Genomic DNA, 8,007 nt, shown 5'->3' with positions numbered 1-8,007 from the left:
GTGGATTCTTTACCTAGCTCACAACATTCATTAAGTCGCCCTCAATCATTAGACGATGTGTAACATTCCACCTAGAACCTACAAACCCAGAAAAAGCCTCCTTAACAGCCGTGAGTTCAGCTAAGTTAGATTCCATAATCCTAACAGCCATGAGTTAATCATCATTTCTAAGTGCTCCACCAATGCCTGCTTCACCCAGTTTTCCTTTTGAAACTCCGTCAACATTGAACTTTAAAGTGTCAAGGGGAAGTGTTATCCATTCTCAAACTTTTCTTGGCTGTTTGCTGAAGTTGACTAGTTTCCAAAATCCAAAAACGAATTGCTATGATCCTATCATTTTGTTTTAAACCACCACTCCACGTGTACCTAGACCATATCAAACACTTGTTCACTATCTCACACTTTTTTGTTAAAAACATGTCATTAACATGCAGTCATATTGACTATACAATAGCAAAGAAAGCTATTTTCCACATGCTACAATATTCTGCCTTAATGCTTGTGTTATTCCAAGCAATTAATACTCACATTACCTCTGGATGCCACCTATGTTATGTCGCAACTATTACACCACAACATCCAAATATTTCATACTTGATAACGTTAAAAAAATAGATCCTTGACCATTACATTTTCCTACACGCAAAGAAAAAGCATAATGCAGAATGGATTAACTAAGTCTTCATTAACAAATACATTGGCTTTGTCTTTTTAGTACCTACAAAAGTCTTGTAAACCATTTCACCGTATTCCATAAGTACTATACCCCAATACAAAATAGATTTTGCATTAAAAATATTCAAGTTGAAATTTTTAACTTTTAATTATATATTACAATATTTCCATGATGATAAAAATTAACTTTTTTTTGCAATAAAAGCTTCCTTTAAATGAGAGATTACCCTAAAAAAAGTATTATATAAACCATGATGTATAGATTTACAGTATTATCAAATAAACCACGACACTAATATAATGCTTTTTTTTTTTAAAGTCAGAGATGAAAACATTTCATTAGCTGTGCAAAAGGTACATCCCAGAGGAGGACGGTATGGCCTTCGACCACCAAACAAAGGAAACTGCAGAATACAAAAACACCATCTGCAGTAGCTAGATCACTTAAAGAACCCAGAAAAAACAAAATATAAAGCCACCTAACAAAACAAGAGATTTGGTAAATCTCAAAACCTGAGAGATGATCTAGCCGAACAAGAAAATCATAAACCACCCCTGTACAACTTGAAAAATAAACCAACCACCCTACAAGCATTAGGGGTTTGGTAAGACTCATAAATCAAAGAGGATCAAGCCAAACTAAAAAGACACAAATCACCCCTGTACAACATGACAATTCATTCACAAAAATAAAAAGTACAAAATCCCCTGTATTAAGAAAAAGAAGATATTGTGACCCTTGCAGAACAAACCAGTTTCGTATTCCATAATGAGAGAGCCTGCTCAACTAGAGAAGTACTTTAATGCTCCAACATCTCATGAGGGATCGTGCAATCCTCACCATTATCAGCCAGAACCCATAAGAACTCATTGTTTCTCTCAACACCCACCTTTGCCAAGTAGTCAACAGTCCCATTAACAGCTCTTGGAATTTTCAGAAAGTTGTAGCCTTTTAGTTGAGTTTTGAAAAATTCCAAAAACATCATGGTGGTTTTATGCTTCTAGGGGGCTATTGTTGGCTCCTTTGCCCATTTAACTGCATTTTTTGAGTCACTTTCCATGATAACACAATCGGCATTGGCCCACCTAGATGCCGCCACTATTTGGAGAGCTTTTTTAATTGCCAAGATCTCAGTTGTATTCGCATCAGTAATTCCAATCGAAAAGGAAAACTGGATTAAAGCTTTACCTTCCTCATCCCTTAGGATACCCCTTATACCTCCTTGGCCCAAATTCCCTCTTGACACACCATCAACATTAAATTTCACCATTCCCTTCAGAGGAGGCTACCAAATCCCATCCGGTTTAGCTATTTTAATTTTCTTGGGTTTGAGTCCTATATTAGGCTTCCTAGACAGTTCAAAGATTGAAACATTCATGTTTGGCCACTTCGCATTAGCCCACCAAGCAACTCGGAGTTTAACCATGTCATATGGTTTTTCGCAGTCCCAGAGTTTACCATTGCAAAGGATGTCATTCCTAGCTAGCCAAATAGACCAAACAATGGAAAAAAAAAGCCTTCCTCCATATATCCTCATTCTCTACACTCTTTGCAACCCCATTCCAGCTCTGAAAGACAACTATGAGATCCTTGTGATTCACCCATTTCAATCCTTAATTTTCAGCCCACCAACCCCAGACCATCCAAGTCTCTGTACACGTGAAAAAAAGGTGGCTAATAGATTCCAACTCCCTTTTACAAATAACGCAGCAAGCTATCGCACTGTTGAGAATTCCCCTGCTCAACAAGTTTTCTTTCACAACAACTCTTCCTCTTATCAACATCCTCCCGAAGACTTCAACTTTAAGTGGAGCTAAACCTTTCCACAAGTCACTCCACAGGCTATCTTTCTCATGGCTCATTTCCATCATGTGACGACAATATGACTTAATAGAGTACTTCCCTACTTGGGTTGAATTCCGTATTAATTTATCACCAAAACCCTTTTCCCAACACTTGACTCTTTAACAATGACATAAATGCAAACCACTGATCCACTTCCCACCCAAAGGTGTTTCTTCTCAAGCCCACACGCCAGTGTCATTGCCCTTTAATACACTCACCAAAATTATCGACAATGCCGTTCTTTTTAATTGCAAGAGCATAGACTCTAGGAAATTCATCCTTCAATTTGATGCCATCGATCCATTGTTCATTCCAGAAATCAATTTTTCTGCCATTGCCAATAAGGAAACCCATACCCTGCTCCATCATTTGGGCTGCCACATCCCTTATCACCAAGGGTTTCATAATATTCTTCCAAACCCCGAAACCATCCTTTTGATTTCTTGCCTTAGGTAAAAGGCCATCATTTTCCCTTCAAGTTTTCTCTACAATGACTCTCCTCCATAAGCTATCTGACTTGTTTCCAAACCACCATATCCATTTGTTAAGCAAAGCGCGATTTTTTAACACAAATCAACAACTCGTAGGCCTCTCATATCTTTAAATAAACCAATGGAATCCCAATTAACCCAATGAATCTTCTTTTTGTCTTCTGTGCCACTCCATAGGAATCTTCGTTGGATTTTATCTAACTTTTCCTTAACAATGACTAGAATTTGGAAGAGAGACATAAAAAAGATCGGGAGGCTTCCAAGCACAGTCTTAAAAATCGTAACTCTTCCACCCATCGAGAGAGACTTAGCTTTCCATGCCGATAATCTCTGCTCAAACTTTTCAACCACTAGTTGCCACATTTTAATAGAATTCATAGCACCTCCAAGAGGTAATCCCAAATAAGAGCATGGAAGTTTACCCATTTGGCACATGATAAAATCAGCCCATCCTGCAATAACATTCTGTTCGACCCCAATGCCCATCAACAGACTTTTCTGGAAGTTTATCTTAAGGCCCGAGACAACATAAAAGTTTCTAAAAATTCTCTTGATGTTAATCAAAGAGTTGAGGGAACGTTTACAGAAAAAGCACTATATCGTCCGCGTATTGAAGATGTGTGATTAAGAGACCGTTTCCTCTAATGTTGACCCCCTCAAGAAAACCTTTGTTTTTAGCATTGTGCAGCATCAAGTTAAGAGCCTTAGCCACTAGATTAAACAAAAAAGGTGACAAGGGATGGCTTTGTCGAAGGCCTCTTTTCATGCTAATTTGCTTAGTAGGTGACTTGTTGACAAGGATAGAGATAGAAGTAGTAGAAAGACATGTTTTAATCAAGGCTCTCTATTTATTTCTGAACCCCATACTTCTCATTATCAGCTTAAGAAACTCCATTCCATCGTGTCGTAAGCTTTTTCGAAATCCACTTTAAAAACAAGGCCACATTCTCTATTTTTCTTTAGGACATCAATAACTTCATTAGTAATAAGGCTACAGTCCAAGAGTTGTCTCCCTTTTATGAAAGAAAACTGATTTTCCCCTACGATTTCCTCAAGCACCATCTTTAATCTATTAGCAAGAGCTTGAGCATTGATTTTATACGGGCTTCCCATAAGACTAATGGGTCTGTACTCACCTATATTTGACGGATTAGCACGCTTTGAAACCAAGGTGATGAAGGAAGTATTGGCACACCCTTCCATACATTCAGATCTGTAAAAATCCTCCACCAGACACATGACATCATCTTTCACCACTTTCCATTGATTTTTGAAAAAATTCATATTGAAGCCATCCGGCCCCGAAGCCTTACTACCTTCACAACTTTGAATAGTTTCCCAAATCTCCTGTTCCATAAAAGGTCTTTCCAAAAAAGCAATAGATGCCTCTTTTAATTTTTTAAAACCACAATTCAATTCTTTTAAGCAAATCGTGGGTTTCTTCCCATAAATTTCAGCAAAATGTTTGGCAATTCCAAAGCGTAACTCTTCAAGTTTCGCAAGAGTCTGTCCCTTAAAATTTATACTTTGGCTAAAATTTGTTCGGCACTTCATAGATGCCACTCCATGGAAGAACTTTGTATTGTGATCTCCTTCAAAAAACTAGCGCACCCTTGACTTTTGCTACGAAGCTCTTTCTTCCATTCTAAAAGCTTTCCATAATTCACCCATTAGTTTACATATCTCCTTTCTCACCTCTTCATTTGACAAGTCAGCTTGTTGCTCTAATTCTAAGTCATGAATTAATATCTGTAAATTATGAATTTTTCCATCAAGGTTTCCATAGTTTGCCTTTTGCCAGGCTTTAATATTAGACTTTACCCCTCTTAACCGGTGCCAAACCCCAATTCTTTTACGACCTAGACTTCCTATCTCCTACCATGGTTTAGCAAACATCTCTTGGAAACTTGCATCTTCAAACTAGTGGTCAAAAAAATGAAATGGTTTGGGTCCCCAATTTACCTCCTCCTTATACAGCTTAACCAAATTATGATTGAAGATCGACTTAGGCAGGCATAACTGGTGAACATCTGGACATAATTCTAACAGATCTGTTCCAATAAGAAACCTATCCAGCTTGCTAAAAGCTAGACTAGCCCTATTGTTACTCCAAGTGAAGCTCCCTCAAGCCATTGGCAAATCCACAAGCCCTACTTCCTCAATAAACTCCATAAATTGGCTCATGGCCTTATCATTCACTGTCACTCCAATATTTTCTTCCCTGCATTTCACAATATTGAAATCTCCCCTAGAACTTAAGAAACCTCATACCTTTTCGTCAAATCGAGTAACTCTTCCTAAAGCAACTGTCTATCGTTATCACAATTTGGGGCATAAATATTGCCCCATCCCCAACCGTTACCATTCATTTTGATTTTGCCGATCATCAAGATATATCTTCTATTAACAACATATTCATCCATCACGAAGAAGTTCTCATCCCAACAGCATAATAATCCCACTACTGAATCCACCGCATCCACTATCAACCACTTTCCCGATTTGTTTCCCCATACTCGTTCAATTCACTTTGCCTTTGCCTCATTCATCTTCGTTTCTTGTAATAACAAAATCTTCGGTTTATGCTGAACAACAAGTTTTCTAATAGCTCTCCTTTTTTCTAGTCTACTTAGACCCCTAACATTCCAAGAAATGCAATTCATAACAACAAAAGAAACCCAAATAAAAGAAAGACTTACCTCAGGACAGGCGGACCTGTCATGTTTCTAACTCTATCTCCACAATTTTCTCGAACTCATAAAACACAAGCTGCTTGTCATTCTCAAAAACCATGCCAAGACGTTCCCCTAAGATAACACTTTCCATTACTTCCATTTTGGCCTCTAAATCATCTTAACCCATAACATCATTTGACAGCATCACCCAATCATTTTCACTAGAAGCCTCAAGCTTTTCTCTAATATTTTTCCTAATGTTCCACCTTATTTGACCTGCTAGACTTCTTTTCGGATTAGTTGGTCCCTCAGTCAGTTTTTTCACAGATAAGTCTTGTTTGGCCCAATCTGCTCTCGTACTTTGGGCTTTGTCAATTCTGAATAGAGTCAAGTCCTCTAGTCCCTCCACTCTTCTTCTATAGCCCACATAATTTGGTTTTGACCAATAACCTGGCCTAGTGTTTTTGGATCCCTTACTACTGGCTGAAAGACTCTTGGCCCTTTGTTTGCTATTAGCTAGGTTTTGTAGGTCCATTCTAGATCCTTCACTAACCGCCATACCATTGACAGACTTCAGGACCAATTTCTCCTTTAGCCTCTCAACTTGGCTCTTTTCATCTCCTTGCATTTTTGCTTCACTACACATGTCCTCCCTTGATTTATTGGTGTCACTTCCCATTGCAGACCCTTGTTGATTCAAAAATACTTAAGGAAAATATGCCTTTGCCCTCCATTGTGGGTTACCAAACTCTCTACCATCCCCCGTCCCACCTCAGTTCACCACCATACGTTTTTCTCGTTCTTGTTTGACTGACTCAACTTGTACCCGAAGGTTTACACAACGCCCATTAATTCTCAATGTAATTCTTTCAAGAATTTTCATGTTGCAGTCCGTCTCCACCAAGAATCGAGCCATATCCAACCTTTCCTTTTTTTTCATTACCTCATCCACCCTAACAAAATCTCCCCACAATCCACATACTGCCTTAAAAAACCCTGTGAGACCCTATCAAGCTCGATTAAAAGACGATATTGTACCGAGTGGTACAACTAAGTTAAATCGAGTCTTGAACTAATTCAAATAGAAATTCTAAGAGGAAATTGAAAATTTTGAAATCCACAAAATGGCTTAGAATAGTGATTCGGAGTTCAAGCCAGTTTGGAGTCTATCAGGAAAATTGACCGATTAGGGATAAAACGGTCATTTTACCATTTGATGATAAAATGGAGATTTTTAGCCAAGATTTGATCACATTTGACCAAGAGTAATTATATGAAATATAATTATGATTATTGGAGTATAAAATGATGTTTAGCAGTGAAAAAAATTATGATTTCCTAGTATTTTTTTAGCACAAGGGCAAAATGATAATTTTGCCACTAGAGGACTAAACGAAAATTTTTATAAAACAAGTTTTTTTGCTCCATTTGGTTAATATTGATCAATGTTAGTGTTATTTGAGGTTGAAAAGTAGAAATAATTTGATTTCGATACATTTCGGAGTATAAAGGCAAAATCGTAATTTATTCGCCTCGGGGGCAAATCGGTAAATTTTTCGCCCCAGCACTTGTCAAGGCCAAGGGATTTTATTCATCCTGTAAATGGATAAACATGAGAAATGTGTGGTGGAGAGAGATTGCTTAATGACTAAGTATGACACATGGACCAATGGAATGGTGACATGTGTCAAAATCTCATCCATTCATTATTTTCTTTATAAAAGGCATAAAAACTAGCCCATTTCTCCCATAGTGATCAGCCAAACCAGAAGAGAAGAGAAACCAAGGAAGAACAAGCCCTAGGTCGGAAAAATCAAAGAGAAAGTGTTGCAATTCAAGGAAACAAGCTAGGTAAGTTAAAATTTCTTTAATTCTCCTTGATACGTAACTTACCCATGCTTTTGCTCTTGATTTTCATGGTTGAATATTGAGTTATCATGATGAATTCAATTCTGAAAAATGGGTATGGAAGAGTAATTGTTGTTGGAATAATTTGATTTTAGACTATGTTAGTGTTTAGGGATAGTTAAGCATGGTTATGAACAAAAACACAAAAGAAATATTCAATTTCTCTAGTGTTCCTTGTTGGTCGAACCATGAGGGCTGAATATCAATGGGGGAATGTTTTTATTTCAAGGAAAATGGCTTGGAAAATGATGAATTAAGGTGAAACGGTTATGTAAAAAAATTTTCGATGCTAATGCACCAAATGACCGAATTTTTCTATAAGGAACTGTGAGGGTTCTAATGCTGAATTTGGCTTTATTTAAATGGTATGTGGTAAATTAAGGTATTAGAGGAGAAATGGATTAATTTGGAG

Source organism: Theobroma cacao, chromosome 2, assembly GCF_000208745.1.
Source record: "Theobroma cacao cultivar B97-61/B2 chromosome 2, Criollo_cocoa_genome_V2, whole genome shotgun sequence".
NCBI lineage: Eukaryota > Viridiplantae > Streptophyta > Magnoliopsida > Malvales > Malvaceae > Theobroma > Theobroma cacao.
The sequence above is the reverse complement of the archived record's forward strand: the minus strand, read 5'-3'. Positions refer to the sequence as shown.